Source organism: Coccinella septempunctata, chromosome 8 (assembly GCF_907165205.1).
Source record: "Coccinella septempunctata chromosome 8, icCocSept1.1, whole genome shotgun sequence".
Classification (NCBI taxonomy): Eukaryota; Metazoa; Arthropoda; class Insecta; order Coleoptera; family Coccinellidae; genus Coccinella; species Coccinella septempunctata.
The window spans coordinates 6,275,874-6,289,876 of record NC_058196.1 but is presented as its reverse complement, the minus strand read 5'-3'; the positions used below and the strand labels follow the sequence as shown (position 1 = coordinate 6,289,876).

At 42.8% G+C, this 14,003-nt stretch overlaps 1 protein-coding gene and 1 long non-coding RNA gene across 3 annotated transcripts in view; one reads left to right on the top strand and one right to left on the bottom strand.

Moving 5' to 3' along the window:
* LOC123319555 (tachykinin-like peptides receptor 99D) overlaps positions 1-14,003 on the bottom strand; it is a 709,883-nt gene that overhangs the window by 11,735 nt on the left and 684,145 nt on the right. The window lies entirely within an intron of this gene.
* LOC123319559 overlaps positions 3,805-14,003 on the top strand; it is a 66,518-nt gene continuing 56,319 nt past the window's right edge. Inside the window, exons 1-3 of the long non-coding RNA XR_006538511.1 lie at positions 3,805-3,958; positions 4,017-4,144; positions 4,585-4,786. This is a non-coding gene — a long non-coding RNA (uncharacterized LOC123319559). The remainder of the gene's footprint in view (positions 3,959-4,016; positions 4,145-4,584; positions 4,787-14,003) is intronic.

Below are 14,003 nucleotides of genomic sequence, written 5' to 3'. Positions count from 1 at the left end.
GTGCGGTTGATAAACTGGAAGAGATAATATTGAAAGCTTACGAAAAAAGCACGAGGAAAAAGAAGAGACGAGCAACAAGTCATACGCATGGCGATACGCCTAAAGAAGTAGAAAATCTTATACGAGACAATCGAAGACTCAGAAGAATATATCGGATGAATAAAAATGATCTGAATAGAAGCAACCTCAAAATGCCCTGAAAGATCTAAGAACAAACAGATGCAAGAAAAGGGTTCAAGAACTGAATACAATTGTTCATTTTGCATGGAGAATGCAAAAAAAGCAGGAGAAAAGACTGAAATTCCAACCCTACGCGGAGAAAGGGGAATGGCGTATACCAATACTGATAAGGTAGATGCATTGGCGGACTCGATCGAACGAGAATCGAGAATAAGTTACAGGATAGACGAAGATAAAGAAGATTTGGAAGAACTGCGATAAAATAACGAATGTTTGTTGAAGAAATTACCTAGAAAAGGTATAGCTGCTCTAACAAATATCGCGAGTGGAATTATGAGGACAGAACACTACCCAGGAAAATGGAAAACAGCGGAAGTCATAGTGTTCAATAAACCATTCAAAGAGAAGAAGTTCCCACACAACTACAGACCGATAAGTCTACTGTCGGCGTTAGGGAAAGAAGTAGAAAGAATTATATCCACGAGGCTAAATGAGGAAACCGAAAATCTGAAACTAATATCACCAGAACAGTTCGGATTCAAGAGAGAGCAACAATTATTGAGGCTCACAGAATACATTACAGAGGGATTTCAAAATAAACAAGCTACAAGTCTTGTTTTACTAGACGTCGCCAGAGCATTCGACAGAGTATGGCACGAAGGATTAATATATAAGATGACATGTGCTGGATATTCGATCAAAATATGCGAGTTGATCCGAAATTGTCTCAAAAACAGAAGATTTTACGTGAAAGTGGAAGGAGAATGCTCCACATAAGAGATATAGAGGCTGGAGTACCCCAAGTGTCAGTACTTGGGCCACTTCTGTACAACATATACATTCACGATATTCCGAAGAATCCAAGAACCATGCTAACGTTATATGCTGATGACACAGGCATAGCAACTGGACACCGCAACCCAGAAGTAATAGAACGAGTTCTACAAGAAACAATTGTCGAAAAAAATGACTGGTGCATAAAGTGGAAAATCAAGCTCAATGGACAAAAGAGCCAAGCAATATTACTACAGAAGAGAAGACTGCGACCCACAACGAATCTAGAAGTTGACGGCGAAGAAATCGACTGGAAAAATGAAGCCAAATATTAAGGAATAACACTTGACAAAGGACTTACTTGGAAAACTCATATCAAACAAGCAATCGACAAAACGAAGAAAAGATCTGAAAGAGGTGTTGGTCACTAAACCCAGAACCACTCTACGAACAAGCCTATTGAACTTCGCCTTTCCTCTTTTGTCCCCTTGTTTTTCTTGGGCGTTACTCTCCAGTTCTTCACTACTTGGTGCAACCTCTACGAAGCATGCATCGTCCATAAACATTACCACTTCCTCTCGCCCAACGTTTGCTGGTAGATCATTCACGAAGATCAGAAAAAGCAACGGTCCCATGACCGACCCCTTATCACCCCTATCACCAAAACTCTCGCGGAAGATTCAATGAAGGACGTAGTTCTAATAGAGAATCATACTTCAGAAATAATAATCAAGTTCTTTTTTCCTAGAAACTCAAGGGAATTCAGTAATGCCAAACGCATCAACCGCAACCCAAGAAAATAACGATATGTTTTTTCGTGAACAAAGACAAAATTAATGAAAAACATGTGACTATTTTGAGTATGATTGGTTTGAATTACGTATGTATGAGAAATGGGGCGAATATTTTAAAATTCTTATTAAACACAGGAGCAACTGCTGTGATTTTTGAGTCAAGCTTGGATGGTAATTTCAGAGTTGATGGAAGAGAGAAAATCAAAGTACAAGTTGTCGCAGGATATGTATTTTCCTTGCTCAAAGTTGGTGTAAATCTTGAAATGAAAAGCATAAAGCTATTTCATGAATGTATCGTGATGAAGCATTTCATAGAAAATGTAGATGGGGTGTTTGGATCGGATTTTTTCACAAAATTTTCAGCTGCAATTGATTATGAAGATTTCAAAATGAGTTCGAATGTTCGCGGTGAAAGAATCTGTTTACAACTTGAATGTATTGTAACGTGCGTTTCTCGGAGAAGCCTTAATCTCGAGCGCCAGCTATTCTTTTCAATAGGAAGAATAGCAAACCTACCAGAGTAGCTGCTAGCCAGAGACAGAGCTCGGTGTTGTCTAGGGTAGTAGCGACAACGAAGAAGTCAAAATCGGACTATGTAAAAGTTTATTCACAACTTCGGAAACTAATCACATGTACAAGGGAGATATGTGTGATATAAAATATGAGTGATTCTATCAGTGAAAATACATTCGGGAAATCTTATCCGGTCACGAGCACTTTATGAAATTTATACCGGGTGTAGTGAAAAATTAACGGTTCAATAAAAATGCGCCAACCAGAACTGACGAATGCTAAGGACTTGCTATACGGTATCGGTGTGTAGTTGTATTTCTCCGGGAATGAAACACAATAAGGGCGGGTCGGTTCGTGACTTTTATTCGCTGCCCCAAGGGTTATAGCACACCATGATTGACAGCGAAGAAAATGTCTATTTTTAACGCAACTACGGGATTTCACTGATTACGTGCGGTATCTCTTATTCTCTGCCCCAAGGGTTATAGCACACCATGATTGACAGAAAAGAAGAGATTTCGGATCTAACACTTATGACGCGGAACGCGGACAGGGGGGTTGACGGAACTTTCCCTTCGGTAACGTGCGGTATCTCTTATTCTCTGCCCCAAGGGTTATAGCACACCATGATTGACAGAAAAGAAGAGATTTCGGATCTAACACTTATGACGCGGAACGCGGACAGGGTAAAGAACGATAAAATACAACAGGAAACGATACAGTACAGCAGTGTCAAAGTTAAAGAAGTAACGGCGTAGGTCTAACAAAGAAACTGAACGGTACAGACGGGGACCTACCTCCTTTGTTTCAAGCACTCGAAACTCAAAGGATTTAAAAAGAAAAAAAAACTAAAAAATTAACTCTAAGCACTGATGCAAATAACACAAAATGATTATTCTCAACGGCGAAAGTACTACGGAAAATCAACTGAATTTATAATAGAAGTTAGAAACCACGTTAGAAAGCGAAATAATACTCAAGCGAAAGGAAAGCACTGAAGTAAAATTCAAAAAAAGTGACCGTCGCGGGGGGAAAATTTGCTTTTATAGGCATATCCCCTCCCACGGTAAAAATCCGAAAATTCCAGAATACGACAAGACTGAAAAACGTCGTCAGCTCCGGTTTATCGCATATCAACAGATGAAAAACGTTGAAATCTTCAGCGGCATGTAAGAAAAACAACGTAAAATACAGATAAGCGGTTTTTTACATTTACTCCGCCTGTCGGAATGAACGTACGGAATATTCGAGAATTAAAATATTTTCAAAGACGGAAATTTAAAACGAAAAAATTCACTAAGATGAACTCCAATTTTCCTCAGAAAACTGGGGTTCATTACACCCCCTGCATCTCGGAAGAAATTAACTTACGATGAAATAGTGAGCTTAATTTCACGACTCTATCTACCCCTAGAAATAGTGACCTTACTTTCGCGCGCGCCACTGATATACTCGTGACCAGTTTACAATTCAATCAAGTACTTATTCCTCTCTATGGTTGGAAAAGGGTAGTTCCAATGCGCACGCAGAAACGTCAGCGTCAGTCATTTCGGCGCAGGTCTCCGCCATCTTGTCAAAGAATTTTGTGCAGCAATTCCGTGCGTGGATGTTCAGTTATTATAGTGGAAAATCTTCTTTCTCCATGTGGAAATCCATCTTCATCGCTGGTCGGAAACGTGCCATGCTTCATCCCTCCGGTGAGTACCTAATTTAACTGTGTTTGGCGGGTGTTTGAATTCCATCGTGGTTTTGTAGGTTACCCAGGAATCGTGGGAGCTGCAACAGGTGGAAAGCCTCCAACAGCTCGACGTGGGGGCTCAATGGGCTGGTATGACCCGGCTGTACGGACGTTGAGACTTTCGGATCCGGTATGAGACTTGCAGGTGGGTAATTTCTAACAATAAACTCTCCAATCTTCATCGTTCCTCGTGATCAACTTTTCTTCTTGGAACGGTTTTTCTCTGTACTCTGTTTTCAGGTAGACGGTGTTTTCTTCAGGTAAACAGTGTTAAATTGACGGTACAGTAATTTCGATTCAGTTCAGGACAGAAATTGGTTAGATCTATTGGATTAATAGACGGATATACTCAGTAGTAATGTGAAACAGTATCCTTTATTGGTATTCCTTACATAAATAACAGGTTTTTCAGACGGTTTTGATCGGTTTGATTTATATTTGCATGCTGAACGGATGAAAATCTGTAGATACAGTATTTCGGTCAACGGTGGTGCATGTACGGAATTTGAACGGAATTGTGACGGTGTAGTCGGTTATAATTATGCTGAATAACGTGCTTCAGATTTACGAGATTTCTCCTTGCAGGTGGCCTTGGTTTCTTGGACAGGCACAGAGGGCTAACTCCCTACTGGTTGACATGAGGAATTTGTTCAACTTCTTCCGGGGTGGTTCAGATTGGGTGGATGCACTAGGGATATAACACTGGACGGCAGCCTCTCTTTGACAGTGATGAAAATGACAAGGACAGTTTCTAGTCAGTGTACCTAGCAGTTATTCGGATCAACAGGTAAACGGAAAATAATAATACAATCGGTAACGGAAAGAAATAATGGATTTCCTCCTTTCAGAGGTTATTTCTATAGAACGGTTAACGGATCATGACAATAATATATGTTATGCATGAAATGGTTTTAAATCTTTAATGTGTATGTTAGTGATTTTTCTACCCTCTGTATCTTTCAGGTCATAGACGACAGGTGAAACAACTTTAACGACGGTAAACGGTCCGGAAAACTTCGGAGCCAACTTGGCGGCGAAACTGTCAACGGCCGAGGATAAAGGACGGTCCCGGCGTAGAACTTTATCTCCCACATGGTATCGGATTTCTCTTCGTCGAAGATTGTAGTGGTGAGCCTGTTGTTGGAAGGCACGGTATAGTTTAGTACGGACGAACTCATAAGCCTCCTGGAGATGTTTGATCTGTTGAGTACGGTAAGTCATGTCTCTATTTTCTTCTTCTGTACGGTTGGATTCTCCGTTCATTTCTTCATTGTGGGGGTTTGTCGAATAAATCGCCCTCGGGACTTCTAGTTCCCTTCCATAATTTAAAAATGCCGGTGTAAATCCAGTAGACTCCTGTTTAGCGGTATTGATGGCAAACGTTAACTCTCCTATCTTTTCATCCCAGGTTCGTTGATCGGCTTCACAAAACTGTGCTATCATTGTCTTCAGGGTACGGTTAGCTCTTTCTACAGGGTTGCACTGAGGAGTATACGGTGGTGTGAAACGGTGAGCGATGTTCAGCTCTCGGAGACTGTTCTTGAATAGTCTGCTGTCAAATTGTACTCCATTGTTGGATATTACTAGTTTTGGGCAACCGTATTTCAGGATGACTTGTAGAGGGCCGAATAAACAGTTTTGGCGGTAGCTTTCCGCAACGGACGACACTCTACCCACTTTGTGAACCGGTCTTGCATTACCACGATGTAGGAGTTTCCCTTTTTTGACCGTGGCAATGGTCCTACAATGTCTGTGGATACTTCTTTGAACGGCGCATCCGCCATTCGGTGTGGTTGCATCTTACCAGGGGTTTTCTGTTGCGAAACTTTGTACTTTTGGCACGATGTGCAGTTCCTCACGTATTTCGCAATGTCTCTAAACATCCCTGGCCAGTAATAATTTCTGGCTATCCGTGCAATCGTCTTAGCAATCCTCATGTGACCTGCTAGTTCTGAGTCGTGGTTTTCCTGCAGTACTTCTGTTCGCTGTTCGGATGGTACACAGAGTTTCCAGGGTTGGCCGGTTCCATCTTCTGTGAAGTCGGATGAGTCCCAGAAATGTCGTTACAGTTTTCCATTTTCAACGGCGTAGTCAGGAAAATTTGTTGGGTCCCTTTTCACCTCCTGCAACTTCTTTTTGTACCATTTGCACTGGGTTGTTTCTATTTCAGCCAGGTATACGGAATCTACGGAAGGTAACGGTTTAGGTGATTGGTTGTCAGCAGGTGTATTCAGGGATTTTCTCCGGTTCTGCACCTCAACAGCTTCTTGAATTTTCTGTGTTGGTTTGGCAATCAGTCGACCTTCCAGGTAACAGTCCGCGGTACTGAGGTTAATGGAAAAATTGAACCTTCCTAATACGTCCATTCCTAGAATGAGGTCAACTGGTAAATCAGGCACCAACAAAAATTTTACGTCGGTCAAGGAATAATCAGCCAGGTGAACGGCGGTAGTGTAGAGTTTGGGTGTTGTCGTGGGTTGTCCGTTTGCAATTACCACGAAACCATTCTCAACATGTTGTCCGGTGATTCCCTTGCTTTCACATTGTTTTGCCACTTTCCGACTTACGAAACTCTTCGTGGCTCCCGTGTCAATTAATGCTTTGTAGTGCTTTCCGGCTATCTTAACTTCGACAAGCGGTCGGTTATCATTCCAGGCAGTCGATGTTATGGGAGTCAGTGTGTTGGGAGATATGGTCGACTCCTTCTCCATACCTCCGTCTAGTTTTCCGGACGGCAGGGACAATCTCGTGAGAGAATGTTCTCCCTCTGACATCGAGAACAGAAAATTTTCGGTGGCCTGCGACATTCTCGACGCATGTGGCCATATCCACCACATCGGAAACACTGTGTCTGGAAGGACACTCTCCTCCTTGATGGTGATTCGGTCCGGTCAGCGTGGCTATTTTCGGCTCGACGGCGGGGTGGCGGAGTTGAATTTCCGGATCTACCTTCGGAGCTGTCTCCAGAAGTTGGACGGTGTGATTCCTGTTGCCGGACTATTGACTCTCTGGATCGGTGTGACTTTGGATGGCTTTCCCCCTGCGGAGAAAGTCGTGTCTGGTTGGCTTGCGTCGGCGGGGCTGATTCCCTGTGATCAGTTGTTTGATGAACCTGTTCTCCGGTATCCACAGAAAAACTCGCCTGATATCGGTTCAGTTGGCGGGGAGTGTACGCCAGGTGAGGCTCCTCCACGAAACCTGGTTCCGAGGGTGGCCGGGTGTACTGGCTCATCTGCCATTGGACCAGTTCAAAAACTTTTCCTTTACGGAGAAGTTCATCATACGTCTTGGTCTCCTGGAAGGCCAAGGCCTGCTGTAAGGGCGGAATCAACCTCTGTCGGATGAGTCGGATCTGCTCCACTTCGGATGGTTTGGTATAGGTGAGTTTCTGGAATAAGTTCTGCATCCGGGTAACATACAGAAGCAGCTTTTCTTCAGGTCCTTGTGTTCGTCGTTTTATTTCCTCCAACAGATTCTCCTCATAGTTGACAGGCAGAAATGCTTCTTTCAGCTGGTTGGAAAAATCTTCCCAGTCCTCGAAAGTACCCCTTCTGGGAATGAACCAATCCCTTGCATCTTTTCGTAGTAATTCATAAACTGATTCGAAAACTTGTTCCAGGGACACCTTACGGGACTCAGCCAGCCTCTCCACCTCTTCAAGAAATCCGGTCACACTTCCAGTGCCATCAAAGGAAATGTTCCATTTGTGTACCGGGATAGTTGGTATTGTTGATCGGGACTCCGGTTCTGATCTGGCAGGTGTAGTGACAATTGGTCGGTCAGGACTTATCCACGGTGCAGGTAAGTGTGGAAAAGACACCCTTCGGGTAGAATTAATCCATCTACCCTGTGTCAGACCCTCAGGTGTTGTTGTTCTACAGTCCTGTGACTGCGTGAGAGGTATCGCTGGTAACTGTCGCAGTAACGCTGTACATGTCTGTCTTGTCTCATTCATGACCTGTTCTAATGTTGGATTCCTTACAGGTGTACCAGTGCGTGAGACCTCCACTGCTACAGGAGGGTCGACACCATCTCCCAAGTCGATAAGTGAGGGCTCTCGGAGCCCTGAAATCCGTTCCGGTTGGATCGGTGACACACCAGGTGAACTGGGCACCTCCACATCTAAGAGAGACCTCTGATGTCGGTTAGATGGCTGCGGCTGTTCACGATTACTCTTCTGACGTAGCTCCTCTAGTGTTTCCAACGCCTTAGCTGTAGTTGCCTTCATTTGTCCAACTAGTTGTAACTGTGTTGTGTCTGCAGTAACAATAAAGTCCAGCCTTCCTTGTATGTGTATCAATCGGGTGTAAATTCGCGAAAATTCGTTAGCTGCATTCTCATGATTGAAGTTCTGAAGGGATTCCACCAAATCGGTGAGTTTATTTTGGCAAATCTCAATCTCGGAGGCGGGATTCAATGATGTTGGGGGTAATAGAGGTTCATTAGACTGAAGTACTTGTCGTAGTAGACTCCGTTTAGTCATCACAGTACCCGGTATCGATTGTCCTCTCAGTTGTAATTCGTATGTAAGTTCATCACTGAGTAACCGGTTTACATCCATGTTCGACATATTATCTTTAACTAAGTCCGATTCAGAACGCACCAATCTTTCACACTCGGTATGTCTTTCACAATCTGTTTAAGTTCTAAGTCCAACCCGGTGAGTTAATCGTTAGCTAACCTACTCACTTAAGTTCGAAGTGGGTATCGGTGTAACCCCAAAAAAAAAATTTTAAAGTCTAAGTCCCGGCGAATCAGAAAAAAGTCTAAGTTCAAGTCCCGGCGCACTAAAATAATCTAAGTCCCGATGTATCACACTAAAAATTTTACAAGTCCAACGTTACTCGAAAAAAAAATGTCAATCAGTCCCACTAAAGTCCGAAAATATTCGCGAAATACCGCACTCACTCGCAAGTCGTTTCGTATAGTCCGGAAAATTTCCCGAAATTCGAACCGCACCAGAACGCACAGGTTAAATTCCAAATAGTTTTTCAAGTTCAATATCCAGAAAATAAATCGCAATAGGTTTCAGAAAAATCAGCAATAATTGGTAAGTTTCAACAGTACAGGTCAAAAGAAAATGAAAGCAGGTAGACAAGTTATCAATAGGGTAATAGGTGATTCACTATTAAACTGATAGGTAAATCAAACCTATTAAATTTTACCAATTGTGACAATCAATTTTCAGTGTTCGGAAATTCACTCACCTTCAATACGAAATTAAAACAGTTCAATTCAATAAATCAGGAATAATAAGAAATCGGAAATAATTTTCACTGATATTAAGGCGCAACAACAGTTCAGTTTTCAATAACTCAATAAAGTAATCGGCAAAAGGAATAATTAAATAATTTCCAATAGGTTTCAACAATAGGAAAATCTCCAGAATATAGTCCAATTCAATTCACAGTATAACAGTTCAATATAGAGTGGCAGGTAATAAAACACAGTTCAAGTTTATTTTTCACAGTTCTCGGTTCAAGAAATAGTTACTCACTGTTCTTAGGTTTTACTCACTGTTTCGGGAATTCACTCACTGTCCGGTTAATGTTTCTCACCTCGGTTGTTTCCTACTGGATTTTGCACAGTCGATTTTGCACAGTCCCTGCTCGGGCGCCATTTTGTAACGTGCGTTTCTCGGAGAAGCCTTAATCTCGAGCGCCAGCTATTCTTTTCAATAGGAAGAATAGCAAACCTACCAGAGTAGCTGCTAGCCAGAGACAGAGCTCGGTGTTGTCTAGGGTAGTAGCGACAACGAAGAAGTCAAAATCGAACTATGTAAAAGTTTATTCACAACTTCGGAAACTAATCACATGTACAAGGGAGATATGTGTGATATAAAATATGAGTGATTCTATCAGTGAAAATACATTCGGGAAATCTTATCCGGTCACGAGCACTTTATGAAATTTATACCGGGTGTAGTGAAAAATTAACGGTTCAATAAAAATGCGCCAACCAGAACTGACGAATGCTAAGGACTTGCTATACGGTATCGGTGTGTAGTTGTATTTCTCCGGGAATGAAACACAATAAGGGCGGGTCGGTTCGTGACTTTTATTCGCTGCCCCAAGGGTTATAGCACACCATGATTGACAGCGAAGAAAATGTCTATTTTTAACGCAACTACGGGATTTCACTGATTACGTGCGGTATCTCTTATTCTCTGCCCCAAGGGTTATAGCACACCATGATTGACAGAAAAGAAGAGATTTCGGATCTAACACTTATGACGCGGAACGCGGACAGGGGGGTTGACGGAACTTTCCCTTCGGTAACGTGCGGTATCTCTTATTCTCTGCCCCAAGGGTTATAGCACACCATGATTGACAGAAAAGAAGAGATTTCGGATCTAACACTTATGACGCGGAACGCGGACAGGGTAAAGAACGATAAAATACAACAGGAAACGATACAGTACAGCAGTGTCAAAGTTAAAGAAGTAACGGCGTAGGTCTAACAAAGAAACTGAACGGTACAGACGGGGACCTACCTCCTTTGTTTCAAGCACTCGAAACTCAAAGGATTTAAAAAGAAAAAAAAACTAAAAAATTAACTCTAAGCACTGATGCAAATAACACAAAATGATTATTCTCAACGGCGAAAGTACTACGGAAAATCAACTGAATTTATAATAGAAGTTAGAAACCACGTTAGAAAGCGAAATAATACTCAAGCGAAAGGAAAGCACTGAAGTAAAATTCAAAAAAAGTGACCGTCGCGGGGGGAAAATTTGCTTTTATAGGCATATCCCCTCCCACGGTAAAAATCCGAAAATTCCAGAATACGACAAGACTGAAAAACGTCGTCAGCTCCGGTTTATCGCATATCAACAGATGAAAAACGTTGAAATCTTCAGCGGCATGTAAGAAAAACAACGTAAAATACAGATAAGCGGTTTTTTACATTTACTCCGCCTGTCGGAATGAACGTACGGAATATTCGAGAATTAAAATATTTTCAAAGACGGAAATTTAAAACGAAAAAATTCACTAAGATGAACTCCAATTTTCCTCAGAAAACTGGGGTTCATTACAGTATCTACTACAATTCCAGCTAGATTGTTGGGGTGTAAGGGGGAAGGATGCGTTTTATAGCCTCTCCTGTCAAATGCCAACCTCACCTACTCGCGGTGCACCCTGTTCTTACGTACGAGGCTCTGGCGACCGAACATGAGCGGTATAACTCTGTTTCCCACAATTACTTAGCCTAAACATTGGCTTGAGCAGGAAATGGCTCTCTGCGTTGCTCAAGTTACGTCTCAGACCTTGTCGTCTCAGGAACCTGTGCCACAAGATAATCTATTCGTAGCCGCAACCAAAGTTGCACTGACAGCGTTACCAGTGCAGCTTTCAAACACCTTCTAACGCAGCTTCTACAAAAAGGAGTACAAAAAGATGGATCAGTCGAACAGGACAAAATTTGTATCCGGAGGTAAAATACCCTCCCATTCGGATCTCCGGGGGAGGGTGCCTGAGCGAGTGAATCATCGAACAAACACCAATGAAAAGCACATAGCTTTTGCAGCATAGAACGTCAGGACCTTGCTAGACAACCCCAAGGCTGACCGACCAGAGAGGCGTACTGCCCTAATCGATAAGGAACTGCAACGAACATCCATTGCAATAGTTGCCTTAAGCGAGACACGCTTTTCGGACGAAGGTAGCTTGGTAGAACAAGCGTATAGGCTTTGCCATTAGAAACGACCTGGCCGCCAAACTTACCGAAAATTCAGTTGGTATCTCAGAACGTTTAATGACCCTACGCTTTCCTGCAGCGAATAACACGTTTGTGAACATCATTGCAGTATACGCACCCATTTTGAACTCCACTGACAATTTGAAGGACACTTTCTACGAAACACTCGTTGCCACATTAAGTAAAATCCCAAAACGGGAACGAATTAGTCTCCTTGGAGACTTCAACGCCAGAGTGGGCAGATGTCAAGACTCAGAACTATGGCCGGAAATATTAGGGAAACACGGCACAGACAGCATTAATTCGAATGGAGAACGTCTGCTGGCTCTTTGTCCAGAACACAATCTGTGTATAACGAACATCTATTTTATTACGAGACCGAAGTCAAGGGGGACCTGGCGCCACCCACGCTCAGGGCATTGGCATACCCTCGACTATGTGATCGTGAGAAGAAAAGATCTGAAAGAGGTGTTGGTCACTAAACCCAGAGCAGATCTGGAGTGCTGGACTGATCATAGGCTGGTAATCTCGAGAATGAAAATCTCAATGCGCCCAAAATACCAACGCAAGCCAAAGTATCTAAGAGAGCGCCTTCAAATCTCCAAACTACAAAACCCTTCTACAAAGGAAAGATTCACAGCTGCCGTCAAAGATAGCCTAACACCGCCGGATTATAACGACGACATTGAGACTCATTGGCTCCGCTTCAAGTCTACAAATACAGCGAAAGAAATACTGGGCACAGAACGCTTCCGAAAATCGACCAGACTGGTTTGCCGACAGCGAAACTCATATCGCACCCCTTTTGGACGCAAAACACAAAGCGATGAAAACCGCAATTAACAAGCCTGGCGATGTTGCAGCCCAAATAAGTTTCATAAACATAAAACGCAAGGTCCGTCAAGAAATAAGAAAAATCAAGGATAGCTGGTGGAAAGAAAAAGCTAGGGAAATACAAGCTTACGCCGATAACCATGATTACAGGCGTTTTTTCGAAGCTACTAAACTGTTTACGGTCCAAGAAGAAAAGCTAGCTTTCCTATAAGAAATGCTCATGGAGCTATTTTAACTGATGATAAAAAAACTCTCGAAAGATGGAAGGAGGTCACAGGTCTTGAATCGAAATAACGACTCGGATTTATCCATTTTAGACCTGCTCCCTGCGTATAGTCCGATGACATCGCTTGATGACGAAATCTCAATGTCGGTCAACTGGTCTAGACGGCATTCCAGCGGAGATATTCAAAGCCTTGGATGAAGACATTGTCAATAGTCTCCTAATACTATTCGGCAAGATCTGGGAACAGGGAGATGTGCCACAAGACTTCAGAGACGCTTTAGTTATCAACCTCTATAAGAACAAAGGCGATATGCGAATTACAACAATTCCAGGGTCATATCGCTGCTTAATGTGGCCGGTAAAATTCTCTCGAAGATTATGGAAAATCGCCTTAGACTCAATATCGACAAGACCAAAATCCTGGTAAGTCCGCCAGAAAGCCTTCAAACAGATATCAGCCTGGATAATGAAACTCTAGAACAGGTTCAAATACTTGGGAAGCTTCATAAATAGTAGGGCTAATCTACACACGGAAATACAAAACCGTATCAATTCGGCATCACGGGCATTCTGGAAGCTAAAGGACAGAGTGTTTCAAAATCACGACCTCAATCTGAAGATCAAGACAGCTGTTTACAAAGCAGTGGTCCTCCCAACGCTTCTTTACGGAAGCGAAAGCTGGACGCCCTACAGGCGACATATTAAACAGCTTGAACAAACGCAACAACGTCATCTAAGACAGATAATGCACATCAGATGGTTCCACAAAGTTTCGAATGCAGAAGTCTTGCAACGCACGAGTTGTACAACAATTGAGACTCAAGTAACGATGGCCCGACTCAGATGGAGCGGCCACATTCTGAGGATGCAAGACACAAGACTCCCCAAAATAGCTCTATACGGCGAATTCACTGAGGGTGCCCAGAAACCAGGAGGCCAGTATAAGCGGTTCAAGGATACACTACATCAATCCCTGAAATTAGTTAATGCCAATCATAACTGGGAACAACTAGCGTTAGACAGGTCACAGTGGAGGTCTTTGGTACACAGTTATAATGGAGAATCGAGAAGGATACAGCGGCGGCCAGATCTGGTTGGTGACTATCCATGCCCTGAGTGTGGAAGGATCTTCAGGTCACGGTTGGGTCTCTTTAGTCACAGGAGGGCACACAGTCGCAACTAGCCCTAAGAAATTACAAGTCTGTTCGCAATCTTTTTTTTTCTTTTCTTCTTTTTGTAGATTTAT